The sequence below is a fragment of the Muntiacus reevesi genome, chromosome 3, assembly GCF_963930625.1.
Source record: "Muntiacus reevesi chromosome 3, mMunRee1.1, whole genome shotgun sequence".
NCBI lineage: Eukaryota > Metazoa > Chordata > Mammalia > Artiodactyla > Cervidae > Muntiacus > Muntiacus reevesi.
The window spans coordinates 10,335,921-10,357,399 of NC_089251.1; the positions used below are offsets into that span (position 1 = coordinate 10,335,921).

At 39.2% G+C, this 21,479-nt stretch overlaps 1 protein-coding gene across 4 annotated transcripts in view; it reads right to left on the reverse strand.

Annotated features, from left to right (window-relative positions):
* Positions 1-8,022, reverse strand: part of GAPVD1 (GTPase activating protein and VPS9 domains 1) — a 71,420-nt gene extending 63,398 nt beyond the window's left edge. For all 4 annotated transcript variants that reach the window (XM_065928454.1, XM_065928452.1, XM_065928453.1 and 1 more), the window contains exon 1: positions 7,890-8,022. The gene's annotated coding sequence lies outside the window, so the exon portion shown is untranslated. The remainder of the gene's footprint in view (positions 1-7,889) is intronic.
* Between the last annotated feature and the right edge of the window lie 13,457 nt (positions 8,023-21,479).

Here is a 21,479-nt window from a genome sequence, read left to right on the forward strand (position 1 = left end):
AAAATCTTGAAATCATTACTAATGGGAAAGTTAAACAAGATAGAAGCATGAAAGACATTAAGTAAATTATGGTAACGCCTTCCATGGACTTGTTTAGCTGCTAAGTCATGTTCTTTTGTGACCCCAATCAACTGTAGCCTGCCAGGCTCCTCCGTTCACAGGATTTCCCAGGCAAGAATACTGGAGTGGGTTGCCATTTCCTTCTCCATGGGACCTTCCTGCACCAGGCATCGAATGTGCATCTCTTCTCCTGCACTGTCAGGCGGATTCTTTACCACTGAGCCACCAGGGAAGCGGCTTTCCATGGACTACCACATCATTAGTAAGAAGGAGATACAGGTACATGGAAAGATGCCTATCAGGTACCACTAAGTGAAAAAAGCAAACTGCAGAATGATACGCATGGTAAGATCCCAGAAGCAGTCCAAGGTTAAAACACAAATCCCAGAGCAAGACTTCTTGAGCTCAATCAAATCTCGGTTTTGCTGCTCACTAGTTATGCAGCCTTTGGCTAATTACTTTTCCTTGCCTCAGTTTCTTCATCTGCAAATGGATGTAAAATTGAACCTTTGATGGGTATGTTCATAAGGTTGTGAGGGTTTAATGGGTTATAAAGCACTAAACAAGAACAAGTGTTAACTATGATTCTGGGGGGAAAAAAATTCCAAATCATATAGCATGTGCACATACAGGTAGGGAAAAAAATGTTCATTTTTGCATTGTTTTTAGTTTTGCTTTTTTTAACAAAGATTATTTCTTACTTTAGTAATTTAAAAAAATTTTAAAAGGAAAACATAATAAAAATTTGGCACTAAAAAAAAAAAAAAAAATTTGGCACTAAAAGCTCCCCTGCTTAAAGATTTGCTAGTACAATTACTTAAACACTCAGGACCAGACAAATTCTGTGAATAATTAAAACTGTGAAATTTTCAAGTCCAACAAAAAGGACACAGTACTTACTTTCTAGGTACAGCTGAACAATAAGACACTATACACTAATAAGCAGAACTGCAATGGTATTAAAATTATATTCCCTTTTCCTCCAAAGGCAGTAAGTAACACAAAAATATCCACCTGATTTAGAAACATTATCAGGAACTTTCATGTTATGTAAGCCCTTATTAATTTTATTAGTCCAAAGTTATATACCACCAAATCTAATTTCCTCCTATTCAACAATCTCTAATGACAACTCACTAAGACATATAGAAATCTGGAGATCAAGATAAACTAGTGAAAAAAAATCCTAAAAACCTTAGAACACCCTACAAACCTTTGAGAGAGATTTTACCACCCACATGCTTTGAGGAAGCTTTCGTCCCCAGCATAAACTCAGTTTCTTCCCTAAATACAGTGGGTGCACAAAACTACCAGATAGAAAAGCAGAGAGAGAACTTTGAACTTCAGCTGCATTTTTGCTGAGCTGTAATACTGGTAAAGCCTGTTTCAAGATCCAAGAGGACACCCTCAAATTTAAGGAAAGCATGTAAACAGCAGCCTGACATATCTATGTCATCACATTTACCAAAACGGTACTTCATAAAATTACAAACACTATCAAACTTCAAACAGTATTATCATCACTGTGTTCTACCTAAAAGGAACATTCTGGACCACAAAAAAAAAATAAATCTCATTAGTAAAATGGCTTTTCAAAAATAAATCAACCATTAAGATACCTCCATAGAATTATGGAATTTTTTTTTAATTTTTAACTTTAGTTTACATAATGCCTACAAAAAAGAAGTCAAAAATGTTAGCTATTATTGTCATTACTGCTATCATGATGTTTTACAATGATGGAATAAAAACTTTACATGAATTTGAGCAAACTCTAGGAGATGGTGGAGGACAGAGGAGCCTGACCTGCTGCAGTCCATGGGGCTGCAAAGAGGCAGATTTAGCAACGGAAGAGCAACAAACAGAAACTCAGAGGGAAGCTTTTACTTAATAAGTCACTTTCCATCAGAGTCAAAGCTGGCCCACCAGGCCCTTGAATAATTCGATATTAAAAAGCACTTTGTTTTAGAGAAATCAAAGTTAGATTCCTTGAGTTCTAAAGAAGGTAAAGGTGAAATAAATTCTGTAAAAAGAATTAGTCTAGTCTTCCCTAAGCCTTTTGGACACAGAAATCCATATCTGTAAACATTTTGCAATTCTGCCATAAGTGCTATGACTTTCAGACCTAATGTATTTTTGTCAGGTAGTCAGGATTTATAAACAGTGGAAGTAAAATTAAGACATGGGTCAGAGTTCTCCATTAGAAAGTGAAAGGAGACAGTTCAGAGTGGGCTGAAAATAGATGACTTTAGCCTAACTTCTAAAAACTTTTAAAATAGATGTACTTAGATAAAATTTCAATTGCTTAAGATAATTTGATTCTGATCCTGAAAAAAAGGGAATAGGCTAACATCCCTTGATTAAATATTCTGTCTTTTAAATTTCCCAATATTAATCTTTTCAAAGATTCAGAGAAAATAAACCGAAAATATAAATCAGGAAGAGAAAAAAAATAGAACTGAACATGTTTGACGACTAGTCTCCAGCGTGGGTGGACCGGCATTACATGGCAGCAAGACCAAGCAGGCACCCTTTCAGACAGACATCTTAAATTAATGAGCAGGCATCTTGCCTGTTTATACAGTTACAGTCTGCCTAGAGTCTTGTATTGTTTAGCATCTTTTTATTGAAGTATAGTTGACTACAATATCGTGTTAGTGTCAGGTATACTGAAAAGCGACTCAGATATGTATATCTTTTATCTATTGGCAAAGAAGCCACCTGCCAGTGCAGGAGACCCAAGAGACGAGGGTTTGATCCTGGGGGTGGGGAAGATCCCCTGGAGTAGGAAATGGCAATCTGATCCAGTATTTTCGCCTGGAAAATTCCATGGGCAAGAGGAGCCTGGCGGGCTACAGTCCTTGGGGTCATAAAGAGTCAGACAGAATTGAGTACGCACACAAGAAGATAGATACATATAGACATCTATCTATATGTTGATATCTATTTTAAGATTATTTTCCATTATAGGTTATTATAAGACACTGGTTATAATTCCCTGTGCCATACAGTAAATCCTTGTTGATATCCATTTTATGTATAGTAGTCTGTATCTGTCAATCCCATACTCCTAATTTATCCACCAATCCCTACCCCCTTTCCCCTCTGATAACCATAGGTTTATTTTCTATCTCTGTGAGTCTGTCTTTGTGCTGAATAGAAAGTCATTTGCATTATTTTTAGATTCCACATATAAGTGATATCATATACTTGTCTTTCTCTGACTTACTAAGTACAATATTTTCTAGGTCCACTCAAGTTACTGTAAATGGCAATATTTCACTCTTTTTTATGTAGTCTTATCTTTTTTAAACGGCTTACAAAAAAGGTGAATGCAAAGACAATATTGGCTTAACATATACAATTTAATTACACCGTTAGCATTAAAGTTATATTTTCCTTTTGGGTATAAATACTTAACAAGTATCTAGTTTATCTTCAAACTTAAAAAAGAAAAGAAAAAAGACATTATAAAGATCCTTAGGAAGTCTGTATTTTCTTAAACATTTGCTCAACCGTTTATTTATTAAACATGAGAACTTGAAGTATCAACAGATATTCATCACTTCTTTTGACCTCTGAATTGCAGAGTTCAAAACTGGGTTTCAGCTTAGAAACAATGAAGAACTTCCCTTCTGAAAATGTCTTTACAAAATCATAATATATACTGAAACATAAATCCAAAAAATAAGAAAATATATGTAAACACAAAGAAGGAAATTTTAATTGTCTATAATCTTACAAACCACAAGTCAAAAAATTTGTGTCAAAAGCTTTTTCTGTACACAATACAGAAATTGTTCCTTTACAGATGAAAATATCTTTATTAGGATTTAAGAGTTAAAGCCACAAATAATCCTACGCAAACATAAAGAATTTGTGTTCTAGGCAGTTCAAATGTAAAAAAACAAAAACACAGCTAAAATCCTTCTTACCTAAGAAAAAATTAACTACAGAGAAGGAAATGTGTGTGGTGAATAAACATAAAGCTGAAGGGGAAATTTTAATTAATCACTTGAGAAGAAATTGTTTTTCAATTATTTTTGGTCTTTCCTAAGCAAGTAAAAAGGATTCCACTTATTTTTTTTAATTTATTTATTTTTTAATTTATTTTTAATTGGAGGATAATTGCTTTATAATGTCATGCTGGTTTCTGCTATACAACACTGTAACTCTGCCCTAAGTATACATATATCCCTCCCCTCTTGAACCTCCCTCCCATCCCCCCAACCCAGCCCAAGGATCCCACTTACATCAGACTTTTTTTTTTAATATATGAGACTTTTAACCCCTCAAAAAAATCATACTTTATCCTGGAGAATGGTAATGTGTAACCAACTCCCCAATATACTCACTACTAAAAAATAATAATAAATAAAAGTGAAACATCTTACAATTGGGAATGTATCTACTTTCCTGCTACAATTTCCTGCAAGTATCAGGGGTAATTTTTCCAAATAAGCTAATTTAAATTGAAGCACATTACATTTAAAGAGTGGCAAATTTTGCATTGTTAGGTGCACCCAACAAAAGTTAATACATATTGTTGCCATTTCCAGAATGCCCAGGCAGCATCGCCTTGTATGGTGCTGTGTCACCACTGGAAAATTGCTCACAAACTCACAGCAGAGCCGCCTGGGTGAAGTGGGAAGTGACAACACTTGAGAGTGCCCAAGAAGGCACCAGAGGAGCAGTGGTTGTTTTAAAGTCAGGGACAAGGCAAGAAGGTGGGAAAGGCTGAAGGCACATTGAAAGCTGGAATGCCAAAAGATAACTAGCAATTACTGAGTGAAAACCATGTTCCTGAAGTTACTTCTCGGGTTAATCCTATATGACAACTATTTATCACCTCCATTATACAGATGAGGAAATAGCTTTAGAGAAGTCAAATGACTTACTGCCTAATCATCCAGCTATTATGCAGCAGACAAGGAATTCAAGACTAGATCTGCTTGACTCCACACCCCACACTCTTCATTTCCCCAGGCTGCCTCTCTGGTTCTTCAGTAGAGACTTCAGGTTCCCTGTGAGCAAAGTCACTGTGGTGGGCTCTAGGAGGGAGACATCCATCTGGAGGCAAATGGTCACATACTCTCATGGGGAGCCTAGATTTCTCAGCCTTTGTTCATCCCAAACTGCCTTTATACATGATCTTTTCTTCCATTTTTCCTTTTACGGACCTAACGCACTGGATGGATGAATGGACGGATGGGAGGGAGGTCGAGCTGTTGACTTAGATGTTTATTTGATTTACAAACTCCTCTGTCCTTGTCTTTGTTCAAGTTGTTCCCAGTAACCGAAGCCTTCTCCAGTATCCCTGTAGCTAATCACATCTATGGCTGAATGTCCAGTTCAAATGGCATATCCACACAGCATTCCCCAATCTTGACTCTCCCATTTAGTAGTGGTAGCTCCAATCTAAATTCTCTTGATCTTTTAGGTATAAATATATACAAATATACAAATAATATGGTGCCAGACAGGTACATGCTATAAATAAAATAAAGGAGCAGGGGAGAAAGAATGATGAAAGAGGCAGTGTAAGGACACAAAGTATCTGGCAAGACCTCCCCAAGTAGTCATTTGTAATGCAGTGTGTTTAAGTCAACACAAACTATTTCAGCACCAGCATCTATTTCACAAAATACTTCTTCAGCTTTCCACACCCTCCCCTAAACCTTTCTAGAAAAAGTCTGCTGCACTGGTTTTTCATTATAGCTATTATTTTAGAGGGAAAAATATCTCACACAAGATGCTGACAGGTGCTTTACAAACAAGCTCAAACTTCCAGTTACACATATTCTGAAAAAAATGGTAAGAGTAATTTGTTGGTGAGGAGTCTGATGCCAAAAAGAAGCTGAACGACAAGAATTTAAAATTAAATTTCAAGAAAAAGACTTAGTAAAACTCTTCAACTCTAAGCTGTACATTTACTTTCTGTCATGTATGAAAAGAACAGCAACAGGAAAACAGACTCGAAGAGAGATCCTGCAGTTTTTCACTTCATGATAGAAAAATTAGACTGGGGAATTAATTCCCTGGCAGTCGGCGCTCCCACTGCCAGGGTCCGGGTTTGATCCCCGTCACAGAGCTAAGATCCCACAATCCTCACAGTGTGGCCCACCACCCCGCCCCCATCCAAAAAAAGATAGGATAATTAGAATATCCTCTCCCCCCCTTTAAAAGTCATACTACCTCCCTGACTTAAAGAAAAACAGCACACACTAAAATTTTCTTTCACAGACTTACACAAGAGTTTGGCGGGCTCAATTCCTTTATTTAATCACTTAGAAGCTGGAGGGACCTTCATACAAAAATCTAAGGGCCAAAGTACTCACTTCCCTTTCTTCCTCAGATTATTTTGCTGATTCCTCATGACTTTGAGTGAAATATCTGCGGTCCATTCTATTTTTCAAAACTATTACTCTGACTACAGTCCGATTTTTTATTACCCTGATTACAAAAATTCCGTCTTTCATCTACACTACTGTCCTATCTGTTTTGACTTTTTTCTTATTTAATGATCCAAATATTCTTGCAAGCCAACTTACAGATCCCCAAAACTTATTTCTACTTCAGAAAGTCTTAGTCTTTTTGAGCCATGGGTCTCTTTGGTAGTCTGGTGAAGCCTATGGACTCCCTTCTCAGATTGCTTTTACATGCATAATTAACTATATGCCATTATGAAAGAAACGAATTATACTGAACTATTAGCAAAAGAATGAAAAAAAACCCTGATATTGTAATATATGTGCACCCTTATTATCAAATTAAATAACAAGGTCTAACAGTGAGTCTGATAATACCATAATCCAAAGAAATTATAAGCATAAATGATATTTTTAAAATGTTTTACCGGAGTATACCATAAATGATATTTTGAGACAGCTGCAACAACTGTAAACATGAGACAAAAATACCTATCGTTTATATTGGTGACAAAGTCACAGGTGTCACTAATTCTACTGTGGTTTGTTGCTTATATTCACAAGTGAAGGAAATGACAATACAGTTATCAGATAATAAAGACGTGTTTTGTCCTCATTCTAGCTCAAGGAACTCCTGAATTCTATCCACCAACTGCTGAATCTCAGGTTTAAAATCCTTTCTAGTTTAAAGCCTCGCTGAAACTGATTTTTAGCACAAATTTTAAAATAAAAACACTGATTTCTCCTTTGACTTACCTCTCATCTGAACGGACCACCACGCCTCCCTGTTTTTACGCAGATTTACAGACAGAACTACCTGTTTATCTCTCTGCTTTGCTTAGCCAGCACCCGTTTAAATTCTGCCAGTCAATGAAAGACGAAGTTGCAGGAAAGGCGATGGAAGCAACCGACAGCTTCTTATTTACAAATCTCCAACAGGAAGTGGGAAGATGCCAAGTATGGTGTGTGTTTTTGGTAGGTGGGCTGCCCCTCCACCCTCAGGCCCTTGAGTCCAGCTTGTCAAGAGTCTCCGAACCAAGACATCTTCACCAGCGGCACTCAGAAGACACTGCACCTTCTCGCCTCCCATTCTCAGTTCTCCAGCTGCCAGATCGCTCGCCTCTGGCTCTCCCTTCGCATCCCATCCCCCACGCGTCCCTCCCTCTTGTCCGCCCCAGGCTGCCTGGTCCCCTGCGCGCCGCCTCCTCTCCCCTCCGGACCGAACCGTGTGCCTCCGTCCCCACCTCTCCCCTCGCTGGAGGGAAGGGCCCAGGGCCCAGGAGTCAGCAGGACCCGGTGGCCCGCCGTCAGGCGCAGTCTGCGGCCCTAGGCCGGAGCAGCACCGCCGGGGGGCGAGGAGCCCGCGCACTTGGCGCGGAGTGAGCGGGGTCGTGCACTTACCGAGAAGATCTTGCGGAGGAGGAAACCGAGGTCTGCGTCGGACCGTCACCCGGCCTCGGAGCCGTCGCTCTCGCCGCGAACTGCCACCGCCGCTGCCCCTGCCGCCGCCACTCGCTAGTTGGCTTCCCTGCGTCCTGCGGCGGCGCTGCCGCCAAGTCATCGCGCTTGCGCAGAGCCGCGGGGGCCTCTGGGACTGGTAGTTCGGACCCGCGGCCAGCGGCGCCTCTTCCGCTTTTACCCACCACCCAGCACGCTCGACTCCGCCGCGGGCTGGAGCGGTCTTCCGCGGGTGGGTTACCGAGAAAGGGCTTTCGGAGAGTTGTTCCGCAAAGACTCGCTCTTGCTTTCGCGTACGGTACCCCTGAATGTTAAAAATTCCGTCTGAGCAAGTATGTGTAAAGTAAAACAATTTATAGCATTTATGTTTTAGGTGACAAGTGTCACTTGGGCAGAACACATCATTCGAAACCCATATAGGTCTCCCTTCTTCCTTTGTGTTAAAAGTGTCACTAATTGCCTTTAATGACATCTGGGTTTTCAGTCTTAAACCTGATTTCCCACTATGTTTATCAAATTTTACTTAGTGTAAACTGTATGAGTTTTTAGGTCGATTGACTATTTAAAACAATTTTTTAAAAATAAAAACAATTCACATATATTCAAATGTCAGGTTAACTGAACACTCCTATAAACCTTAGAATTGGAAGACACCTTAAAAGTCATTAGTCCAACTTCCTCCCGGGCATGAATTCCCTCTTGTACACTCTCTCCAGATAGGCGTCCGACTTCTATTTCAACAGTTCAAATTTCAGAGCGCTCACTTCCTTAAGACTGCCTGCTCAACTGTTGGGCATCGTTTAATATTAGAAAATCGTCCTGCTGAACCAAAATCGACTTCCCTTTTACTTCCTTCCACTGCTAGTAGTTATGCTGCTTGGAGCGATATAGAATGTTTTCCCCTTGATAATCTTTCAAAAACTTGAACACAATAATTATATCCTTCAACACTAGGCGTCTCCAAACCAAAAAAAAAAAAAGTGAAAATTGTCAGTTTTGCAACAACTTAAATATGATTCAGCTCCCAGAATGCTTTCCATTTAGTCATTCTCCTTGATGTATTATCTTTAGAAATTGTCAAAATTTGCCTCAGATTTATTGCCTCTTTTGTTTGTTTAATCACAAGAGCATTCTGTGGTAAGCTCATCAGGTATTATTGCTATCATATTGCCATTCAATATGACTCAAGAATTCGATTAGAGATTATTCCACAGCTCTATTATAAACATTGTCCAAAGCAACCAGAGGCTTCCCTTGTGGCTCAGATGGTAGAGTCTGCCTGTAATGCAGGAAACCTGTGTTTAATCCCTGGGTGGAGAAGATCCCCTGGAGGGCATGGCAATCCACTCCAGTATTCTTGCCTGGAGAATCCCATGGACAGAGAAGCTTGGTGGGCGCATAGAGTCGGACATGACTGAGTGACTAACATACACACACACACACACACACAGAGCAACCAGGGAATGAAAAAAGCAACAGAATATGGTTTATAATTTAGGGTAAAAGGATAATCACACAGATTAAGGATCATAATAATAAGCTAAGTTATAAAGTGCATTCAGATTCTTGATGAAAGTCTTTATCACGTTGATGGGCCATGACTTTAGGAAGGAAGTAACACTTCGAATTTACTGAATGGTTGGATTTCAGGAAAGAAATGGCATATGAGGATCGATAAGGAAGAGTCCAGCAAAATGAAATGCATTCACAGTTTGTTCTCACTTAACCCTGAGTTCAGTGCTATAAATGGGCTGGAGCACACAGGCCAGGTTAAAGGGGAAGGAAACAGCCCCCAAAGTTGCAAAAAGTTCTTAAGGGTTGTGAAGAAATTGCAGTGTGTAGTAAGTAAAGAGAATACTGGGATGATCAGTTAGTCATTTTGAGTCCTCTGTCAACCTATAAATGAAGAATTTGACCTAGATAAGTAGTTCTCAATATTTTCTTCCAGCTAGTACATCCAAGGAACACACCCTGAACCTCAGTACAATGGATCACCGGACTCCCTGGTGGCACAGTGGATAAGAACCCACCTGCAAATGCATGGGTCTCCGGCTCCATCCCTGGTGCAGAAAGATTCCACATGCCACAGAGCAACTAAGCCCCAGAGCCATGACTACTGAACAGCGCTCTAGAGCCCCCAAAGCCAAAACGACTGAGCTGTGCACTAGAGCCCTTTGAGCCACAACTACTGAGCCTGTCTCTAGCCTGTGCACCTAGAGCCCAGGCTCCACAACAAGAGAAAGCAGTGCAATGAAAAGCCCATGCACCGCACCAAAGAGTAACCCCCACTCGCCTCAACTAGCCGTGTCAAGCAGTGAGGACCCACCGCAGCCAAAAAAAAGGAGAAAAGGAACATTGTAACAATAATTCTTATGGAATATGTAGATTTTTCTGAACACTTTTTACACAAAGGAAAGTGAACTCAGAAGAGAGGGCTTCCCTGATAGCTCAGTTGGTAAAGAATTCACCTGCAATGCAGGAGACCCCCAGTTTGATCCCTGGGTTGGGAAGATCTCTGGGGAAGGGAAAGGTTACCCACTCCAGTATCCTGGCCTGGAGAATTCCATGGATTAAAGTCCATGGGGTTGCAAAGAGTTGGACAGGACTGAGCGACTTTCACTTCACCTCAAAGGGAGAGAACCCCATTTTGTTCACCACTGTCTCTCTGGAACCTGCCATACTACCTACTTAGGATGTAATACATATTTTCTTTTTTTAAAAAAATGAATGGGATGAATAAACAGTGAACTGTGGTCAAAGCCCTTTTCTTTCCACTACATCACCAAGCTTTCCTTGACACAGAGAGAAAATGAAATTACTTGTTCATAGCCACAGAAATCATGCCAGATCTAGATTAGAGCTCAGTTCTTGAGACTCTTGACCTCATAATCCCCAGACTACTCTGCCACGGAAGCAGAGAGCAGTGGCAAACTCAATTTTTTAAAAATGTTTTCTTCCCTTTTGTTTGTGCACAGCCAGTACTTGAATGCAAGAAGAGAAAGCAGGTGCTACGCCAAGTGATTTGAGGGGCTTTTGGTATTTCCAGACAAAAACATTTTCCCCTCATGTCCCTGATAGCTCCCTGAAATGTCATCATTAGTGACAGAAAGGTTGAATCCTGGATGTTAGAGCTGTATCAGAGATCACCTAGTCCAATACTTGCATTCATCTGAATTTGGAGGCTGTTCTTCAAGAGATCCTGATTAAAAAGTACATGCCCCTGGAAAAAGTAAAATTTACATTATTGTGCATCTATACGTAGGAGAGAAATATGACAGTTAATTGAAAGCAAGCTATACCAGAAAGAAAAACAGGGTCATATCCAGAAAGAAATAAAAATTAGGACGAGGGAGAGCAAGGTGAAAGGGAAACAAAAACAAAGACTTCATTTATGTGAAATTTTATTTATTTGGGCATGGGTTTGGGAAATGAATTCGTTTGAAACAATGGTACATCCTTGGTTTGTGCAAAGATTAATTTTAGTGTCTCATCTGAGCCAATTAAATTATAAACTAGGTGATAAGTAAATATAGCAATAACGTGAATAGAAACCAATATAGCAGAAAATTCATAATTTTACTATTAATAAATTCCAAGACTGTATTTTCAACTGTAAAACAGAGACATCACCAATCCTATCTATCCCATTTGGTTGTTATTAGGGTAAAACCAGAGGATGCAGGTCAAAGCTTTTTATCATAAGTCAAAACATAAATGTTATACTTTGATATAATTCAAACTCAAACAGCTGGCAAACATTCAATGCTAAAGGCTAACTTAGTTGTTTTCTGTTTACTAATTTCTTATATAAAGTTTACTTTCAATCCAACAAGTAATATATTCATTCTTGTTCTTATAAAATACATATATAATACACACATGGATGGGCCTAGAGATTATCATACTAAGTGAAGCATACAAAGACAAATATCATGTGATATCGCTTATATATAGATTCTAAAAAATGATACAAAAATAAAAATTAAAAAAAAATAAAAAATGATACAAATGAGCTTATTTACAAAACAGAAACTCACAGACTTAGAAAACAAACTTATGGTCACCAAAGTGGAAAGGTGGGAAAGTGAAAGTGTCTGATTCTTTGCGACCCCATGGACTGTAATCCATGGAATTCTCCAGGCCAGAATACTGGACTGGCTAACCTTTCCCTTCTCCAGGGGATCCTCCCACCAATGGGATTGAACCCAGGTCTCCCACATTGCACATGGATTCTTTACCAGCTGAGCCACAAGGGAAGGCCACGAGTACTGGAGTGGCTAGCCTATCCCTTCTCCAGTGGATCTTCCTGACCCAGGAATCAAACTGGGGTCTCCTGCATAGCAGGTGGATTCTTTACCAACTGAGCTATCAGGGAAAGGTAGGGGAGAGGGATAAATTAGGAGGTTAGGATTAACATGTATACACTACTATATATAAAAAATATAATCAATAAGGACCTTCTGGATAGCATAGGGAACTCTACTCAATGCTTTGTAATATAGAAAAAGAATCTGAAAAATAATAGAAGTATGTATAACTAAATCATTTTGCTGTACATCTGAAACTAACAAAACATTGTAAATGAACTATCAGTTCAGTTCAGTTCAGTCTCTCAGTCGTGTCCGATTCTTTGCAACTTCATGAACTGCAGCATGCACCAGGTCTCCATGTCCATCACCAACTCCCGGAGTCCACCCAAACCCATGTCCGTTGAGTCAGTGATGCCATCCAACCATCTTATCCTCTGTCATCCCCTTCTCCTCCTGCCCTCAATCTTTCCCAGCATCAGAGTCTTTTCCAATGAGTCAGCTCTTCGCATCAGGTGGCCAAAGTATTGGAGTTTCAGCTTCAACATCAGTCTTTCCAATGAACACCCAGGACTGATCTCCTTTAGGATGGACTGCTTGGATCTCCTTGCAGTCCAAGGGACTCTCTAGAGTCTTCTCTAACACCACAGTTCAAGAGCATCAATTCTTCGGCACTCAGCTTTGTTTATAGTCTAACTCTCACATCCATACATGACCACTGGAAAAACTATAGCCTTGACAAATGAACTATACACCAATATAAAATGAAAAAAAATTATTTAAAAAATGAATAAAAAGAAAATTTAAAAAAAAATTAATGTGTGCAATACAAATAGGTCAAAAATTCCTCTTGATTCCCATCCAATTCCATCCAGGAGCCACACTTGTCAACTTGATAGGTACCCACTCAGATTTGGCAAATGGTGGAGTGTTTAACACAAACAGAATCACATTGAACATACTGTTCCATGTTCTGTAACACTTTTCTCATGTAATAATAAATCCTGGCATCTTTCCATATAGATACAAAAAAATCTACCTCATTGTTTTGAAACTTACACAATATTTCCATAGTATACCCTAGTTTAGCATCTCCTATTGATAGGCGTTTAGGTTCATTCATCACACTTTGAATAACAAAAAAATAAATGTGAATTAACTATATGTTATGTTTTAATGGGAAAATTTTTTCTAAACCTCTGGAAAATCCAGGAAGACAGGCATGGATGCTGTCCTGTACATAGGTGGCAAAGAGTTCCTTCACAAAATCCTTTTTTCCACTTACACAGTCCAGTTGAATGTAGAGAACAAGACTGCAGCCATAGCCTTATTCCATGCTCTGTGTCCTTTGTTGTCCTGCACTGGCCCCCACTGGCAGGTTCAGAAATACAGATATTCAGAGGTTGATTTATTATGAAGCTGATGTAGCAATGTATTAATGTATTCACAGTCATATAGTTTTGTAACATTTGCCAAGGAATTTTATATTATTGGCTAAATTGAGAACAGATAAAAGCCTAACATTTGAGACTACTGGAAATGATAAAAATGACTCCTGTAGAACGAGATCATAAATCATGCAACTCATACTTCAGGGCAGTGACATCTACTATAAAACTTATTTTTCTACCATTGCAAGTTATTTCCAGAATGATAGGAGCTATAATGTTAATGCAACTTAGAACTTTGGTGCATTATCTGTATTTGAATTTAATTTGAATTTAATTACAATGTATGGGCTTCCCCTATGGCTCAGCAGTAAAGAATCCGCCGGCAATGCAGGAGACACAGAACACATGGATTCAATCTCTGAGACGGAAAGATCCCCTGGAGGAGGAAATGGCATCCCACTCCAGTATTCTTGCCTGAAAAGTCCCATAGACCGAGGAACCTGGCGGGCTCCAGTCCAAAGGGCTGCAGAGTTGGACAGGATTGGGCAACTAAGCAAGCACTCAGTTACAATGTATGAAGAATCTTTTCTTAAACAAGATATAAAAAGCACAACCATAAAAGAAAAAAATTGATGTTTTCTATTTGTCAAACAATTTGGTTATCAAAAATAGCATTAAGTTCTAACTTACTTTTAGTGATGGTTACACGAATCTACCCATCAGATAAAACAGTATGAGACTGCTTTCTAGCCTTTGCTCTCGGTAGGGATGTCCTTCTCCAGAGGTTCGGGTGGGTTGGGGCAAGCTGCCACCAGGACTTTGAGGGCCGGGTCTCTGGCATGCAGACTCCCTGGGTCTGGAGAGGTTCCTGTCACAACCCTGCTGGCCTGAGGTTTCTGCATCCTGCACACGTGGAGGGTAGCGTCCTGGTGTGGCCTCCACCACACTGATGGTGAGAACTCAGGAGGCCCCAGGTCTGCCTTTCCACATCAGGAGATGAGATGATGGGGATAAGGTTATTGCTCCTCGATTGTATGTCAGGGAATTTTTAATAGAAGAGGGTATTTCTTGTGTGTGAGAGGGCAAGGCTTCACAGTATAACTGCAGGTATATTGGCCTTGTCACAGTGTGAAATCAGGTCAACGCAGAAGTGTCACTTAAGGTTTAGATCTTGATAATTGTGTCATGGTGCAGAATTTGGCAGAAATGAGTATCACCAGCCTTGCAGGTGAAAGATGGAAGCTTGAAGCACAGATGGCTGCCAGCTGAATACTTACTATCTGGGAGCACACAGATTATTTAAGGCTGTCCTTGGTGAGGAATTTGACAACTTGATCTTCAGGAGCTGCTTAGAGTATTTAAAACTTCCAAGGTTCCTAAAAAAATACTGCTTTTGGACAGTCCATAAATGTACATATAAAACTGTGGGGCTATAAATAAAATAATAATGTTTCTTGGAAAAAAAACTGTATAGGATTATATACACACACACACACAGGCTAAAAAGATGGTAGAAACTGAATACAATGTGTGGTCTAAATAAAAGTGATGGTCTGATGTCAACTTCTTAGTTTTTCCAACTATGTAAGATGTCACCATTGGAGGAACCTGAGTGAAGGGTACATGGGATTCTAGTATTTTGCTGTTGTTTTTGTTGTTCAGTTGCTCAGTCATGTCCAATTCTTTGTGACACCATGGACTGCAGCACTCCAGGCTTCCCTGTCTTCCACTATCTCCCAGAGTTTGCTCAAACTCATGTTCATTAAGTCAGTGATGCCATCCAACCTTCTCATCCTCTGTTGGCCCCTCTCCTCCTACCCTCAATCTTTCCCAGCATCAGGGTTTTTTCCAGTGAGTCAGCTCTTCGTATCACATGGCCAAAGTATTGGAGCTTCAGCATCAGTCCTTCCAATGAATGTTCAGGGTTGATTTCCTTTAGGATTGACTGGTTTGATCTCCTTGCTGTCCAGGAGACTCTCAAGAGTCTTCTCCAGCACCACAATTCAAAAACATCAGTTCTTTGGCACTCAGCCTTCTTTACGGTCCAACACTCACCTCCTTACAAGACTACTGGAAAAACCATAGCTTTGACTATACAGACCTTTATTGGCAAAGTAACTTTCTGCAAGTCTGCAATGCTTTCAAAAGTAAAAGGTTTTTAAAAACACTAGGAAGAGAGTTGAAAGCAAATGCCACAGTGTGGTGAAAGGATATTTGCAATACATATAACTGGAAAAATGACTAATATGTAGAATATAAAGAATTAACTAATTACAAAATAAAACTCTAAATAGAGAAATGGACAATTTCAGAAAAGAAATCAAGAAAGACAAATATGTCATATCATGTATACGTGGAATCTAAAAAAAAAGTATACAAACAAACTTATTTATAGAAACAGAAACAGAGTCACAGACTAAGAGAATGGACTTATGGTTACCGGGGGGCAGTGTGAGAGGGAGGAATAGATCGGGAGTTTGAGATCGACATGTGCACAGTTATATTTAAAGTAAAGAACCAATAAAGACCTATTGTATAGCACAGGGAACTCTGCTCAGTACTCTGTAATAACCTAAATGGGAAAGGAATTTGAAAAAGAATAGAAAAAGGAAAAAACCATAACACATGCCTGGGGTTTTTGAGCCACATTGTACCTGTTTGTCTGGTTTATACTAATAAGTATATATTCTCTAGTGAACATCTTCTCTCTGGATGTGCACTACATACCTGATTGACCCCCAATAAAAATCCTGGAATCCTAGGCTCAAATGAGCTTCCTTGGTTGGCAACATTTTGTACATGTTGTCACACATTGTTGCTGGAGCAATTAAGCATGTCTTATGTTACCCCACTGAGAGCGGATTCTTGGAAAGCTGGACTTCTGATTTCCCCGGGCCTATTTTGCTAATTTATCTTGTTGTGCTTGTTCAGTCGCTAAGTCATGTCTGACTCTTTGCAACCCCATGGACTGCAGCACACCAGGCTCCTCTGTCCTCCACTATCTCCTGGAGTTTGCTCAAATTCATGTCCATCAGGTCGGTGATACTATCCAACCATCTCATTGCTATGTTATGTAATATATGTTATAACTATGAACCCCATAAAAGAAATCAAAATGACCAATAAAAATATAAGTACACAACTCCATTTATGATCAGAGAAATTAAAACCACAATGAGAAACGAGTACACATGCCTCAGACTGTCAAAGTTTATATCAAGTGTTGACAATGACATGAACACCTGGGATTCTCATAAACTTCTGTTGAGAATGTACACTTGGAAAGTAGTTCAACATGATCTACTATATTTGAAACATATTTAAGCCTTTTGAAGATATTTAAACCCTAGACAGCATGTTAAAAAGCAGGGCATTACTTTGCCAACAAAGTTCCGTATAGTCAAAACTATGGTTTTTCCAGGCTTTGGAAAGGAAATCAGTCCTGAGTATTTATTGGAAGGACTGATGCTGAAGCTGAAGCTCCAATACTTTGGCACCTGATGTGAAGAAGTGTCTCATTGGAAAAGACCCTGATGCTGGGAAAAATTGAAGGCAGGAGGCGACGACACAGGATGAGATGGTTGGATGGTATCACCAATTCGATGGACATGAGTTTGAGCAAGCTCCGGGAGCTGGTGATGGACAGGGAAGCTGGGTGTGCTGCAGTCCATGAGGTCGCAGAGTCAGACATGATGGAGTGACTGAACTGAGTGAAACCTTTTGATCCTTGTGTAGGCTCAGTCGCTCAAGTTGTGTTGGACTCTTTGCAACCTAATGGACTGTAAGCCATCAGGCTCCTCTGTCCATGACTTTTTATGGCAAGAATACTGAAGCGTGTTGCCATTTCCTACTCCAGGGTATCTTCCTGACCCGGGGATCAAACCTGCATCTCTTATGCCTCCTGCATTGGGAGGAGGGGGCCCCTCCTCCTCCCAATGTGTAGCCTGGGAAGCCCCCATACCACACACCTAATCTTAGCCAAAACCCTGGTCATATACCCTAGAGAAATTCATGTGCGTGTGTACCAAGAATCATGTAGAATAATGTTCACAGTAGCATTGTTCATAATAGCCAAAATACTAAATACAACCTAAATTGTGCTGTCTTGGGGATACTAAACAGTTGAAAGTGAATGAATTAGAGCTACACATAACAATAAGGATAAAACTTTAAAACAATGTGAGTGAAAGAAGCCAGACACAAGTATATATACTCTTGGATTCTGTTACATCAAGTGAAAAAAATACAAAGGAAACTAAACCATGATGTTTGAGGAGGTATTTTTACATGGTTAAGTTTTGAAGACAGTAACAATAAAGTCACTTAAAATTTTATTTATATATTTATTTATTTTTGGCTGCGCTGGGTCTTCATTGCTGGGGGCAGGTTTCCTCTAGAAACAGTGGGCCTGGGCTACTTTCTGGTTGCCGTGTGCGGGCTTCTCATTGCAGTGGCTTCCCTTGTTGCAGAGCACGCGCTCTAGGCTGTGCAGCCTTCAGCTGCTGCAGCTCTTAGCACACGGGCTCAATAGTTGTGGGCACACGGGCTCAGCTGCCCCGTGGCATGCAGAATCTTCCCAGACCAGGGATCAAACCTGTGTCTTCTGCATTGGTAGGCAGCTTCTTAATCACTGGAACACCAGGGAAGTTCAGAAAAGTCACTTGTTTTAATGGAGGAGGGGATTGTGATTGGTTAGGGGAAAAAAATGAGGACTTTTGGATACTGATAACACTCTATTTCTTGGCCTAGTTATTAAATACTTAGGGATTCACTTTGTTTTTCATTAAACTGTACATTTGTATTTTCTGTATCCACATTGTAATTTATAATAAAATGGTTTAAAATGTATAAAACACTTACCATGTAGTAGATACTCAATTCAGGGCACCCAGTATGACATTAAAAAAAAAATGGAGGCAGCTGATTTGTGACAATCTCCAAGAAACATAGCTAAGTGGATAAAGGAGCAGAAACCATTTGTGCACTATGCTCTCCCATTGGTTTTAAAACTGGGTTACACACACACGCACATTGCATGTGAATAAAACATCTCTAGAAGGCAACATCAGAAAGCAGTGAGAGCAGTGACCTTCACTTGTGAAGAGTAACATGCTGGGGACTGCGTGGCAGGCCAACTTATTTTCACTGTATATTGTATACTGTACCCTTTGAAGCATATGCTATGTATATATATTTCCTATTTTAAAAACTTAGAAATTTAAAACAACAACAAAAAAGAAATTTAAAACATGTCAAATATTATCACTCAAAATCTACAGGTAGCTCGTTATGTTCAGTCCTTCCTCTTTTCTTTTTTAAATTTATTTGGCTGCACTGGGCCTTAGTTGTGGCATGTGGGATCTAGTCCCCTGAAGAACAGGGATCAAACCCAGGCCCCCAGCCTTCCGAGGGTAGAGTCTTAGCCACTGGACCACCAGGGAGGTTCCCTCCATAGCTTACCGTACTTCAAAGGAAAACTTAAGGCAGAAGAAAAATTAAAACAAGCATTTTATGTATAAAATACTTTATAATTAATCAAGTACCTCCATCATAAATGGCTTTGTGAGGGGGCAGAATTACACCCATTTTACAGACTACTAAACAGAGCCTTGGAGGGATTAAGTGACTTATCCTAAGTCACAGCCAGTTAGTGACAGGACTGGAACTCATTTTTATGCCTGCAAACTCCATGATCCTTCTTCTCTATCACACTGACACCATATACCCTCCTAAATGCCTTTCACCAAAAATATTTATGTGAAGAACAAAAAACACACTATGTTACTTTTCACTTGTGTGTGGGGAAGGTTCTTTATTAATTATTAAAGTCATTTTTTAGTGAAAGACAAAGAAACTTATTGAATGACATATTGCACTATCAGAAGTACTAAAACATCTTATATGACTCATACTTCGTATTACTCCCAGCTTGGGTATTAGGGAGATATACTTTTCTCTCACTCTCTTGTTGTTTAATGAAGGCTAAGAAATTATTCCGTCTCTTAATCAAAAAAGACATCTATGCAGCCAATACAAGAGAGTAATTAGATGTAAAAGTTTTCAAAGCATTTCCAAAAATTTTTCTCAAATTCAATGCGATCACCAAACATTATTTCCCATAGAAAGTAATCTTGAAAAAAAAAGAAAGTAATCTTGAAAATTCACTCTCAAGAGGTGGTTTTCTTGAAGAGCTTCTAAAATTTATTCACATAGTATATTTATATGATAAATAATAGCATTACCACTACTGTACAACTTTCACATACAATATCTCATTTGATCCTTGAAACAAGCCACCACGACAAGGAGGGACAGAAATTCCTGACATTCAATAGAAGAAGAAACTGAGGCTCTGGGAGGTTGGGTGTTTCCATGGTCATATGCCCTCTTAGCTGAATATTCTCTCCAGCAAAGTATGTGAACTTATCAGGGTCTAAATATTCAACTTGTTGATTACATTGGCCTTTTCCTTCTTGTTCTATGCCTTTAATTCCCTTTCAGAAAGGAAGATTTAAGAGCTAAATAACATCCAATCCTAATCAATTGTAACTCTGCTTAGCCTTCTGAGATCAGATGGGAATAGAAGTCTATTTTCTTACCCATAAGAGCACAAGTAAAATGAGCTTGTTTAAATTACTGGATAAAAATCTACATTTGTCTATCACCAATATCAAAATACTTGTAAACTATGTAACTACTCTATATCCTAAAAACTACAGAAGTCTTATGAACCTGAAGTTCAGGACAACAACCCACACTACAGAAATTAAAAATTAACCTGCTAAAGTTCAAATTCTGGTTCCGTATCTTCTCGACTGTGTGATTTCCTGGCCAAGTTTCTTTACCTCTTAGAGCTTCATACTCCTTATCCCCAAGGTAGAGGTTTAAAAAATATTTTCTGAAGGATTAAAAGAAATATCGCACTTACAGCTTTTAGCATAGTATTTAGCACTTAAATATTGATAACTTAGCACTGTTATTATTGATATTTAACATTCAGCAAACTAAATTTATTTACTGATTTTCCTACTCAATCCATAAATGATTGCACTTTGGAATACACTATAATTTACCTAATATATTTGACTTTTAAAAATACTACAACCACCAATATACTCAATTCTCTTTAGCAGTTAGCCAGATACCACTTTTCTAAATCTCAGAAAAGGAGAGCTGCAAAGGCTACTCCATCAATCAAGGATGAGGCTGAAATTGACAGCTGTTTTTAATGGATATGGACTATGATACATACAGAAAATTTGCTTGAAATGATATGTAACTGTAATGTGGTGGAATGGTGATGTCCATGTTGATAATGGACTGATGTAACCTGAAGAAGGGTAGTTGTTACAGTAGTATTACAAGCCCTGTGAAAGGGACGCATGATGCAACTTCAATTGTAAGAATGGAGTCAACACTGAGTCACCAGCATGACCTTTGAGGAGCACTAAAGGAGAAAGAAAAATTCCTGAGTACTGACTCCTAGGCTCAGCATCTTAGTCAACTATGTGTAAGATGTTTCAGTGCTATTTAGACATAGTACTGCTCATACCAATGAATCTCAGGAAACCATTTAGTGCAGAAAACACTGGAGTCACTAGCTCCTGACTGTGGTTAAGTCCCACAAAATTTCTGTAAGCATCTCAAAATATTTTGTATCAGGCCTTTGACCCATCTCTAGTAGGGCCTCTAAAATGATTTGTTGAATAAGTGAACTTAATTTAAAAATTGTTGGGAGCCTTCCTGGCAGTTCCGTGGTTAAGACTGCGCTTCCAATGCAGGGGACATGGGTTTGATCCCTGGTTGAGGAACTAATACCCCACATGCTCTACAGA